The following is a 12,754-nucleotide window of genomic DNA, read 5'->3' as shown; positions in this document are numbered from 1 at the left end:
ATATGCCATGTAGCACTTAGATGAGGTGGAAGCTCAGGTCTAAGATAGCCTCTTTCACATAGCTGACAGCTGCTGGCCTTCAGCTCTGCTGACAAAGGTAGCTGGGCCAGGCTAGGATATACCTGCTTCAGGTACAATGACAGTGTGGTTGGTCTGAATTCCTAAAAACCACAGAAAAGGGCCTGGGGAGATGCCTTAGCTATTAAAACCACCTGCTGTCTTCCAGAGGACCGAAGTTTGGGTCCTAGCACCCTTGTCAGACAGCTCACAACCAGCTGTAACTCTAGCTCCAAGAGATCTGATATCCTCTTCTGGACTCTGCTACCTGTGCTTACACATGTACATACCCACATACAGACACATTTATATAAATAATTTTTCAAAAGAAAATACTTTTATAGAATTGAAGACAACCTCAATCTGCAATTTCTTACTAGGTCTCTGAGTCTCATTTGGTAATACACCATGGACCAAAGAAAAGCCCATGGCCAGCCAAGTTCATGATTTGGGTAGTGCTGGTACCCAGGTATACATATGGGGAAAAGTCATTTCAGCCATTACTTCAAACACTTTTCTGTGCCAGCCTTGAATAGCATTGTTCTTATTTTATGACATGGGAATATTTTCCTATAAGCACACAAGGCGCACACACATCAGCACATGCACAGAAAGAGGCATTGAATAGTCTCACACAAAAATACATGTACATGCATGCCACAGTCACTTATTCACTCAAACATTAGCAGAAAGCCACAGGGAAAGAATTACATGGAGATATGCATAGAATCAGCCATGTATATAGGCACCAAGTCCACTCATGAGGCAAGGATTTGCTGCGCACACTCTATTTCATTTTAACTCTCCAAAGTTCTTTGATAAAACGCACCATCGCATGTTTCAGAAAAGGAATCCAATGCTCCCAGCCATCCTTTGATATGAAGGGTTAAGTGACTAGAGATGACCCAGACTGCCAGCTGCAGGCTGGTCTCTGTGGTCTGATTTCTCGAGACGATACAGCTCACTTCCCAGCAGTGATTGCAAGATTTAAATCTAAGTCAGGAGAGAGAAAAATGCAATTCTTAGTATGGTGTTAGTTAGAGCACAGCTAGAGACAGCATAAGCAATGAAGAGACAGATCCCTCAGAACTGTTTCACCATTTGACTAGACTGAAAACATGGAGAAGCATTTCTATGGAGCTTCAGATATCAGCCCTTCATAGGTGCCCTGGTCTCCTTCCCTAGGGATCTAAACTAGGTGTCAGTTCTGGAAGAGATGGGCTTTTTAAAATGAAGCTCTCTTCACTTTCTACAGAGGCTCTCGCATCTCTATGCCTATATCATCAACAATTTATGATTAATAAGTATTTACATTCATCAATGTTTTAAGTAACAATATTGTTGAAAAGCAAATGCTAAAAGTAACATAATGTCTATTTCCATTTCTCGTGAGTTCCTGGTGGCTTAGGGGAGAGAAGAAGATCACAGTGTTTTCCCTCCTGCAAGGGCAAATATTCTAGGGAATTTATAGCTGAAAAGACAACCGAAATATCAAATACGGGTTATTATAAGTTTACCCTATCTTCCTGTAAAGTTTCGGCCCAGATAGGTCTACGTGACTTTAGAGCTGGTGTATAAGCCACCTGTTGGAGTTAACACTTTTCCTTGTTTAATACTTAATACTTCCCTGACATCACCCAAAAGTATAGCTCACCTGTTCTGCTCCCCGAGTACATTAGTTGCTGATTCACAGGCACATTGGAAATACAGTAGGAAACTGGGAAAGCTCAAACCAGGTGGGACATGACTCCTTTGGTTTGCACAACTTGACTGTGACTGGCAAAGACGGTAGCTTGAGGTGCACATGACACCACTAGGTAGTCATTGTAAGAGCCCTGAGGGAGCTAGGGAGCAGCTCACCAGCTCAGGACTGCAAACTCAAGTCCATGAAGGTGCATGCAAGATTTCAGGGAAGACTGGAGACTGTGTGGTGCCCTCCGCTCAGCCCAGGACACCTGGGCCAACCTTCCAGTGGAGGTCACTTTTTAAATCTTTCCAGCTAATTCAAATTAAAAATCTGCAAACCAGAGCTCTCATCAATCAATCAAATGGGGGTGGGGGGAGGAAAGTTTCCAAAGCATGTATTCTCATTTTAAGAATGCCAGGTAAGGGCTGGTAGGACGGTCAGCAGAAAATGTGCTTGTTGTGAAAGCATCAGGACCTGAGTTCAGATCCCTAGCACCCAAGTAAATGCCAAGTGGGTATGTTATCTCCCTATAATCCTAGAGCTTCAGGGGGTAGAGACAAGGGATCCACTGGATCAGCCAAGGCAGCGAACATTGGTTTCAAGTGAGAAACGCTGCCCCAATACTTAAGGCTATAAGAAGGAAATTAACTGAAGAAGATGCCCACACCAACCTCTGTTCTATGCACCCATGCACACACACACATGACTATGCACATGGGAACACATGCAAGCATGTGTACACACACACACACACACACACACACACACACACGGAACCCAGAGTCAACTTCCACCTTTTTTAGATGTTTGATCTAACATCGGAGGAGCTTGATTCCAAACATGGTTTCCTGAGCAGGGTCCCTGTCTACTCCTTCCAGCGCTAGGTCCTGAGGCCTACAGACACTTTTTGCTTCTCAGCTGGAGAAAGCAACCCCATTGGAACACAGTAAAGTATTTAAGAACACAGCGGCTTCCCAAATTAAGCTTTGTCCTGGTTTAAACTTCTAAATCCCTCAGGACAGCCGGGTCTAAATTCTGCCTTATTTATGACTGATTTTCACAGTGACAGGCTCTGAAGCTGCAAATCTGACTGATGTGTCCCAGCACTTCAGCTCCCTCTTCAGTGGGGACCAATGCCCATGGTGTGACTCCATACCATTCACACATTCAGACACTTGCATTCAATATTTAGTTTATTTTTCTCATTCAGACACTTGCATTCAATGTTTAGTTTATTTTTCTATATATTTTGCTTTGAAAAGAGGTGTTCAATGTCAGGGATTTCCTGACTCCATCAGCTCAAGGTGTCACTGTAGCCACATCTCCTTCCCTTGGCTCTGACTGACCGGAAGTTGTCTGGTAGCTGCACAGAGAGAGTCCAGGAAGTTGATTCCCAGCACTGTACTGCCCTGGCAGGGCTGCTGCTCCCAAGGGCCACATGCCTGGCCTGGGTGCCCCATAGCACTGCCCATTGTCCTAGCTCTATTAGTGCATGCTACCTCTCCTTCCTGGGAGAAATCCCTAAGGGCAAAGGTTAGGTCCTGGGTTGGCTTCCAGGAAAGGCGATGAATTGGTCTCAAATGTAAATGTAGGTACTTGTACTGATACTTTCTACATCAGCTTGCAAGGTGTCAGGATTTGAGGGGAAGAAAACTAATAACTAGACTAGAAGACATGTCTTGGGAAAATACAAGTGACCACACACGGTCTGGGCTGACAAGGGCTTAGGGAAGGCAGGATTCCCAACCTGACCACTAATGCCTGAAGAAGCATTAACAGTAGTAGTGGTATTGATCGACTGCTTGGGGGCTCCGGGGTGCTCAGGGTGCTATACTAAGCACTCAGCAGGTGTGATCTTATTTAACCTAGACAATAAAATCAGGAGTAGGCTATGTTCCCCCCAGCTCCACAGGTATGGACTTTGGGGCTCGAGGCAGACAAGAAACCAGCTCTTGGCTTGTGTCCCGCAGGTGAAAGAGTCAGGTAAAACCCAGGTCCTCTACTCTTCAGCCTTTCTTCTCGCCACCTGCGAGACCGCAGGCCCATCGGGTGGGAACGCACACATTCGCGTGCAATCGCACTGCATAACTCAAATCATGTTGGGCCTGTAGGAAGACATCAAATAGTAACTTACAAATAAAAAAGGATCTTAACAAATTCATCCACACACTCCAGCCTCAAGTCAGTCCTGCCTCTGAGTGAGTTTCTTCTGGGGGGAGGTGTAGGCACCAGACCCCCGAGAGGGGCTGATATTATGGAATACAGTGTGACAGAAGAGGACAAGGAGAAGAGGATGTTCCCAGGCAAAAATAAATAAATAAATAACGTCATGAAGGGAGTCCCCAGAACTGCACATTCTGCCTTTGAAAAGCCCCTCTGCCATTCACAGCTACTCCTGTGGTTCATGACTCTGCTACTCACAGGTCAATCATCGACAGTAGCCTCACAAGGCTTGCTGTGCTCCCAGCCCTTACCACCCCACACAGCCTCTCACCAGCATTAGATCGTGCCATGTCTTTGCTCCAATACATTCAGGGATTTCCGTCGCCTTCTGATTAAAGTCTAAAATCCTCAGCTCAATTCAAGGACTTTCACACTCAGCCACCATCCAGCCAACCAGATCTGTCCTCAGATACTGGCTCAGACACCCAGGCTTGTGCTGAACTCCCAGAATATGACTCACCACATCCCAAAAGAGCTTGGCCCTCCCGCTTCCCGTGTCGCACTCTTTCCGTCTGCCTGGAACACAAGTCTCTTCTTAGGTTGCCAGCAGCATTTGCTGAACACTTTTTAGGTATCAGGCACAATCCTGGCTTGTAAAATCAGCATTCTCCTTCAACACTCACTCTAAATGCCGCCTTCTGCAGGAGGTGAGAGGGAGTCTCTGAGGAGAAGCAGCTCAGCTGAGAACAAAGTTCGTTGAGGTGTTTTCATTTGGTCTTGAACTAAAGGCTTACACCTTCCTCCCCTGGCACTGTCTGATCTTTAGGGCAGAGTATGGCACTCATAGAAGACAGGACATCATTGGTGATGGTGGGTTTCAATCCAGGCAGTTTGGTGCTAGTGGGCAGTTCCACAGTTCTGGTTTATCACTTCCGATTAGCACATAACTTATGGCAAAGAAAGTACACCATCTCCACAGTCATCAAAATATCAAAGAATGAATGCTTTAAAGTATCTAATTGTTACAAAGACATAATAAAAATTGTCCAGTCTCCTGGGTAATTTTGATTTATCTAACATTTTTCTGCTGCATAGCTGTGCAGTTAAATAAGCTATGTAAATCCATAACACTTTGTGTTGTCAGAAAAGGGCTATAAAAAAACACGATTTAAAAAAAATGTTGAAACATACTGTTTATTCCTTCTTGGACTTGGATTCTAACCTCTAATATTAAAAATAGAAGCAGGGTCCCACCAGATGGCAGGGGTCATTGGGGCTCACCGAGACTGAAGCAGCAATCATGGAGCCTGCATGGGTCTGCATTAGGTCCTCTGCATACATGTTATGATTTTTTTAGCTTCTCCTGTGACTCCTACCAGTGAGAATGCCATGTCTCTGATTCTTTGCCTTGTTCTTGGTACCCTTTTCCTCCTACTGGGTTGCCTGTACAGCCTTGATATGAGGGTTAGTGCCTAGTTTTATTGCATCTTGTTACACTGTTCAGTTGATATCCCTGGGAGGCATGCTCTTTTCTGAAGGGAAACAGAATGGATTGAGGGGAGTAGGAACTGGGAGGTGTTGAGGGAGGAGAAGCTGCAGTAGAGATGTATTGTATGAGAGAAGAATTTTTAAAAAAGAAAAAAAATGCCTGCTGAATGGAGTCTGCACAGTTTGACTACAAATTAAATGGACACATTTTTTTCCCTCCATGTATTTCTATTCTAGTCTGGAATACAAGACCTACTTGGATTAGAGAGCTCATCCTAAAGCAAACAATTCATAAGTGAGGAAGAGATAATGTAAAGTATTTTTATGAAGACTGAGAAGCCAAAGTGAGAGACAGACCCAACAAGTTGGAGATCATAGGGAAAAAGGAATTCTCTTCATCTTACCTTCTCAATAGGGCGGAAGTTTAAAGCCCCAGAAAAGCTCTGTGTTACATCACCTTCAGGTAGTAAGTCCAGAGAACTCTTGGGAATGGAAGAGACCTAACATGCATGCAATGTGTCAAATCCTTTAGGCCTTCTGTTCCACTTATTCACCCACTCAGCTATGGGTGGTTTGTCATATGCCATTTGGATCCCCTTGCTAATGGCAATTTAGTGAGGAACAAGTGGGACATCGTCTCTATGAACAGATGTGATTTAGCATGTGCCATGTGAGAGGGCCTCTTTTCCACTGAACCTTGTATGTGCAGATGGAGGTTGGCAGTCCAGTGATTTGTATTTCTAGGCACAAAGTTTGGGGGGTGGGGGTTGAGGAGGCAGAGTGACGGTAGGAACAAGCCTTACTGACAACCAACACCAGTTACCGCTGCAGATAGGAAAGAAGTGCATGATAGACAGGGGAGAGAGAAAGGCCACACAGAGTTCAGCGTCAGGACCAGCCCTGCCTCCACACCCTCAGGCTGAGACTTGGCATTGTTGCTACCAACAGCAGAGCCAAAAGTGAAGAAAAAAAAAAAAAAAACAATGAAATGGGGCCTGCCATCAATGAGGAAGCATCATGCAATGCCAGCTTCTGATTTGGAAAGTGTTCATGAGGCTTTCTTGGCTGGGATATTTAAGACAAAAATAGAAATATTCTCATCAATGATTTATAAGATTTCTTTAGAGAGATGGGGTAGAACCCAGTATAACAAAGAGCAAAGCAGCACACCCTTGCTTATCACTGTGCTAGAGAGCATGGGTCAGGAGAGACAGAGCCATGGGAGGGTAGTCTTTGTTCCTAGCCTAGAAATTAGAGTCAGGATAAGCTACCAATTTAGCCAGTCTGAACTTTAAAAACCCAGTCAGTTTTTTGGACTCTTCCAGGTGTAATTTTATCCTTCCCAGGGGTCAAAACCCCCAGACAAGTTATCAGAAAGCTGGGCATGTGTTTCAGAGAGTAACGATAATAATAAGGTAGCTTCCAATCGGATGGGAGCATCATCCCAAACAGAGAGCATCCTCTTTTGTACTCAGCCTTTGTAGGAGGGGGGATGGGAACCAAGGAAAGCAATCAGATTTAGAGAGTGGAGTGAATGAGCACCTCCCCGGAGTAGGGCAAGATCACTTCAGTTTCACGACAAGTTTATTGTAAGTCCATTCTTGGATTTGGGTTGTTTTCAATTATGCATGAATTGCCTTCATCTCCTGGACTCCATGGGAAGCATATGGGATGGGAATGGAAAAGCCACCTCAGCCCTGTACCACTGCCAGCCTTCCAAGTTCCTGATTGCCCCATGCCCACTCCATTCTTCATGCAGCTCTCCTGCCAACCTTCCTAAGCCATCAATTGGGTCACTATCATACTGGGGACAACCTTCAACACTCCATTGCTATCTTACATAATCAAGATCCCACTTGCCCTGACATCTGGGCACTCTTCAGTCACTCAGTTAGGCAGGGGGGTATTTACTGAGCACACCAGCATCAGGCACTAGGTGTTCAGACTTGAACAAGAAAGGAAGCAGAAACCTACTCTTCAAGGAGCTTAGGGTCTAGTGGAATAGAGAAAAGAATTAGCAGCAAGTAATCAGCAGGTACAATTATGTGAATAGCTGTAAGTGCAGATTTCCTCAGGGTACCCGAAGGCTATACTTCTCTTGCCTGTGAGGTCAAGCAAGAGACACCTCCCTGCAGTCTTGACATCAGCAGAGAAGTGATCACTGAGCACCAGTTAACTAGCAAAGAAGTACAAGTGGTTTCCTGGAAGATACATGGGATGGGAGAGGTGGTGGGATCCATAAGCCAATGGAAGCAGAGAACATCATCATATAAATGTCACAAGCCTTATCCAGAACACAGAGAAGGAAAGGAGCATGAGGAAGGGTCCAAAAAGGAAGGCCGATGGGAGTCAGCTGGTCATAAGGATCATGAAATATAAGTGGAGAAGTGCGTTCTATCTCAGAGGCAACAAGGAGCCTCTGAAAGACTGTTTTAGAAACTCCATTCTGTGCCCAGAACCAAGTGTATGTGGGTCAGAGACAGCAGGGCCAAGGGCAAAGAGACCACTTAGCAGAATGGCAACCCAGTGAGGCAGAATGCAGGTTAGCAGGAAGAAGGAGAAGGCAGAATGGAGCATGCGGGTCTTAGTGAATATGGCCCTGTCTAAGATGAGAGAGAGGATGTGACCAGGAAAGTTCTTGCTCTGACTTCGATGATGGACCACTTCCTGAAACAGGGCGTTCGATTATTGGGAGATGAGTCAGTGGACAAAGTACTTGCCGTGCAAGTGTGAGGAACTGAGTTCGGAGGCCCAGAAACCACGTAAATGCCATGTGGATGTGGCAGCCACCTATAATCCCAGCACTTAGAAAACCCAGACTCGGTCTCTAGGGAAAATTGGCAAGCTAGACTAGCTGAAATTGCTGGACTCCAGATTCATCAAGAGGTCCTGCCACTTTAGAACTCACACACATACACACACATGCATATCCACACACACATATGAACACCCATAAACATATATATGCACCTCTCCCTCTCCTCTCTCTCTCTCTCTCTCTCTCTCTCTCTCTCTCTCACACACACACACACACACACACACACACACACACACAAAAAAAAAAAAAAAAAAAAAAAACAGAGAACAGTGGAAGAGATCTTCACTTTCATAGGATAAGCCTGAATTTCTTCTCATGGAGAATTCTAGAAGTTGTAAGAAAGAAGAGACTAGACATGCTCATTCAGATCATCAGGGTATAGAGGATTGCCACCCTGTGTAAGCAAGTAGAGCCTGAAAAGAAGAAAAGCCCAGGGGCAGAACCAGAGTAGCCACAACATTTTAAGAACCGCAAAAAGAAAGCAGTTTCCAGTGAAAGGGGAGTGGGAGATGGTGAGTGGGCAAAGTCTACTATTTTCTTGGAAGAGGAAGGGGGTTAATAGCATCCACACAAGAACTGCAGGTGGTTACTAGAGTTACAAGAAGAAGCCACTGGTGACTTTAGTAAGAATAACTCTGGTGAAGTCGGTAGGTGGGGAACAAAAAAAAAACAAAAAGCACAAATCTAATGGTATTACAAACCAAAAGAACCAAACTATAGGGAGCAAGCAGAGGCTTCTGCCTCTGTCCAACCTATGTCAAAACAAAGGAATGAGACAGCAAGGGGCTGTCTCTGGGGTGCGGATTCAGATTTCTTAAAGCAGCTGGCTGCCATGTGAAGAAATGAGCTCCCCTCTGCCAAAGGTACCTAAGCCTACCGGAGAATCCATCCCCTGGACTGTGGACAACAGATTCCTCCAGTGAGTACAAGAGGAAAGGAAAGGATGCTGAGGTCATTTCAAACCCATGATTCTGTGCCTCCATGGAAATGAGATCGGTCAAACAGTCGCTTCTGCTCCGTCGTTCAGAATTGAGTGCCAAACTCCAGCATCAGCAGAGCAGGATTAGAGAGAGGATTTTTGCTGTGCCTTTGAAGTAGGAGACAAATAGCATGTATTCCTTTCCTAAAAGGATATTTGAATCAGAGTCTGAACAACTAGAGTTGGAGAAAAGGATACTAGAGGGAAGGATGTCACTGGGCCACCTCCTTCCTTCCCCCTCAGTTGACCAAGTCAGCTTCTGGAAAGAAGGACCAGGGAAGAAGAACCAAGTTGAAAGCAGGTTTTCTAACAGCGTAGCTAGTCCTTCCCCTTCCGCCCCCTGGCTCCACCCAGAGAACCAAAGCACTGCTCCCTTGGGCTCCAGACTTACAGGAAACACAGGCACATGCCAATCCTCCACCTCCATGGCCATGAGCAACTTCTAAATAACCTTCCTGAAAGCAGCATCCCTGCTGCCTCTGTCGGCCTCAGCTCTGGCTGAAGATGGAACACAGAGAAGAATGGAGAGGAAAAAAGAGAGACAGAAACTGAAGAGCAAAAAAGTACACAGGGGAAGGGGATTGATGGATTGATTGATTGATTGATTGATGATTGATTGATATTCTATACCTGACCCTGAGTAAGTCACTTCTCCTCTGTGGCTGTTAATTGCCAAAAGTATAAAATGAGAAAAGATTAGAAGATGCCTAGTGTTCTTTTCAACTTGGAAATCCTGATTCTCACATTTCCTATCTGTATATATAGAGCACCCCCAGAGGCCAAAAGCATTAGCAACACAAAGAAAATACAATAAGTCCCAATGAAAACGTGCATAGACACATACACGCACATCCCTCCAAAGAACATATGCATCGACACATACACACACACATCCCTCCAATGAAGATGTGCATAGACACATACACACACACATCCCTCCAATGAAGATGTGCATAGACACATACACAAGCATCCCGCCAATGAAGATGTGCATAGACACATACACACGCATCCCTCCAATGAAGATGTGCATAGACACATACACACACATCCCATCCCTCCAATGAAGATGTGCATAGATACATACACACACACAGCTGACAATCACAGGCAAGTAACCTGTAAACACACAGGAGGCATCATATCTCTAAGTGCTGAAAGTGCCAGAGCATGCACACATACGACCTGCTAGCTAGACCCATGTTCAGGCTCCTATTGTCATGCGAAGAGATGGTCATTGCAAGTAACCTAAACACTTAACAAATGAATCACTTTAGGTTGTCAAGCTTTCATCATGAAGGATGATCAATCAAGATGATCAAAGTCTGTTATAAAAGCCATCTTGAAGTTTTGTTGTTATAAGTTTTGTTTAAGCAGACTGACAACTCTTGACATACTGCAGGGCTCTCTGAGACACTAGTTTTCAAGTCTCTTGAAAACTATACTCTGTCCCCAGCTGGAGCTGCACCCACATAGCACTATAGGACCATTCTCCAGTGTCCTCTACATTGGGGAAAGCTGTTCAGGAGGTGTCCTGATCTAAAGAAAAGGCAGGAAAGGTCAGGTGAGGCGCTACACACCAGGCAGCCTCATCCTCCTACTTCAGAATGAACCATGAGAAGTTAGGGGCAGCATATGAGAAGAAAGGGGAAGATTTCAAAGGAAGCTCCAAGCTGCAGGCTGAGCTCTCCCTCTCGTGGGGTGGCAGTGAGCAGCCCAGGTTTCATCCAGGTGCCAAAGAACAGTGGGTTTGGGCAGAAAGCTAGACTTAAGCACCATCTCCTGTCATTTCTCCTTCCATCCTCTTTGCCTAGGCATGAGAGCATTTCAGAAGGTAGGTTGCCTTTTTGAGTAGGAAAACCAGAAGATGGAGTCTGCTCCAGGACACCTAGATGTAGCTGGAAGTTTTTCTGTGTCCTGCCAAGTCCCTGCAACTGCTCAGACCCAAGTAAGCACGCAGAGGCTTATATCAATTACAAACTGCATGGCCATGGCCTATGGCTCAATTTTCTTGCTAGATAGCTCTTATAACTAAACTCAGCTCATTTCTGTAAATCTATATGTTGCCTCATGTCCCATGGCTTTAACTGTGTGCCATTACATGCTGCTCCCTGGATGGCCAGATGGCATCTCCTCTGCCTCTGCCTTTCTTCTTCCTGTCACTCTCTTGGATCTCCTGCCTGTCTCTAAGCTGCCTTGCCATAGGCCAAACAGCTTTATTTATCAACCAATCAGAGCAACACATATTCACAGCATACAGAAAGACATCCAACAGCACCTAGGAGATGGGGAATTGGACTCTGCAGAGATTGTAGGTAGATGTCTGTACCGCTGATTTTGTACATTAATTTAACACAACTAGAGTCATCAGAGAGGAAGGAGCCTCAGTTGAGGAAATGCCTCCATGAGAGCTAGGTGTAGGGCATTTTTCTCAATTAGTGATCAATATGGGAGAGCCCAGCCCATGGTGGATGGTGCCATTCCTCTGGACTGGTGGTCCTGGGTTTTATAAAAAAGTAAGCTGAGCAAGCCAAGGGGAGCAAACCAGTAACCAGACTCCTCTATGGCCTCTGCATCAGTTCCTGCCTCTAGGATCATGCCCTGTTTGAATTCCTGTCCTGATTTCCTTTGGTGATGAACAGCAATGTGAAAGTGTAAGCCAGATAAACTCTTTCCTCCCCAATTTGTTTTATGGTCATGTGTTTCATCACAGCCATAGCAATCCGAACTAAGACAATGTAATAGCCACTTAGACCCAGAGGCCACATATGAGCGTGGTGGCTACCTGGGACATAGGAATTTTAGGCTAGCATGGAGCTTATGAAGAAAATAATTGTCACCTCTCATAGAGCTTGTCAAGGCTGCAGGATACCCATTGTCCCTACCCACACATGACAAGGAAGCTTCCCCCACCTCAGAGGCCACCGAGGCTGTGGTGTAGGGAGCTTCTACAGATGGAGTTTGCTCACGGCAAATTGGACGACAGTAAGAAAGGCTAAGTGTAAGACGCTTTTCTCAACACTAGGACAAAATACCTGGCAAGAAGCAACTGAAGGAAGGAAGGGTTTTGCTGTTCTGATTGTCCTCTTGTTCTGTGCTTTTGGTATTTCCCTTAGAGGCAGGAAGGAAAGGTGGTAGGGGCGGTTGTGGCTGCCGCGGCAGAAGCATAGGGCTGCTTGCTCATGTCTGGGCAGAACAGGAAGCAGATGAGACAGAAAGAAGGACTTGAGGCCTATCCCCTACCAACCTACTTACTCCAACTAGGCCCTGCCTCCCAAAGGGTCCACAGCCTCTCAGAACAGCGCCACCAGCTGCAGATCAAGTGTTCAAACATGGGAGCCGTAGGGGCATTTTACATTCAACCTTAACAGTTGCCCTAAACGAGCAGGTGTGCAGTCTTCTGCCTGGGCATCGGTGGGACCTTGTATGGGGCCAGGAGAATAAAGCTGGAGGAAATGACAACCAATGTGTGTCTACCCTTCTCTCGGGCATTCTTCCTGGTCCCTGCCCTACCAGGAAATCCTTTCCCAGCCCCTTCCCAAGGAGTCTTAGTCCTGCTCTA

The 12,754-nt window shown here is 45.6% G+C and overlaps 1 long non-coding RNA gene across 5 annotated transcripts in view; it reads right to left on the bottom strand.

Annotated features, from left to right (window-relative positions):
* Positions 1-12,754, bottom strand: part of LOC128112609 (uncharacterized) — a 292,581-nt gene that overhangs the window by 268,708 nt on the left and 11,119 nt on the right. For 4 of the 5 annotated variants that reach the window (XR_008219050.1, XR_008219051.1, XR_008219052.1 and 1 more), the window contains exon 5: positions 887-1,050. This is a non-coding gene — a long non-coding RNA (uncharacterized LOC128112609). Of the gene's footprint in view, positions 1-886; positions 1,051-1,711; positions 3,850-4,427; positions 4,606-12,754 lie in introns of all 5 variants that reach the window. The other variant, XR_008219048.1, reaches the window with a different exon arrangement.

The sequence above is a fragment of the Peromyscus californicus genome, unplaced genomic scaffold (genome assembly GCF_007827085.1).
Source record: "Peromyscus californicus insignis strain IS unplaced genomic scaffold, ASM782708v3 Scaffold_17__1_contigs__length_78620276, whole genome shotgun sequence".
Classification (NCBI taxonomy): domain Eukaryota; kingdom Metazoa; phylum Chordata; class Mammalia; order Rodentia; family Cricetidae; genus Peromyscus; species Peromyscus californicus.
The sequence above is the reverse complement of the archived record's forward strand: the minus strand, read 5'-3'. Positions and strand labels throughout refer to the sequence as shown.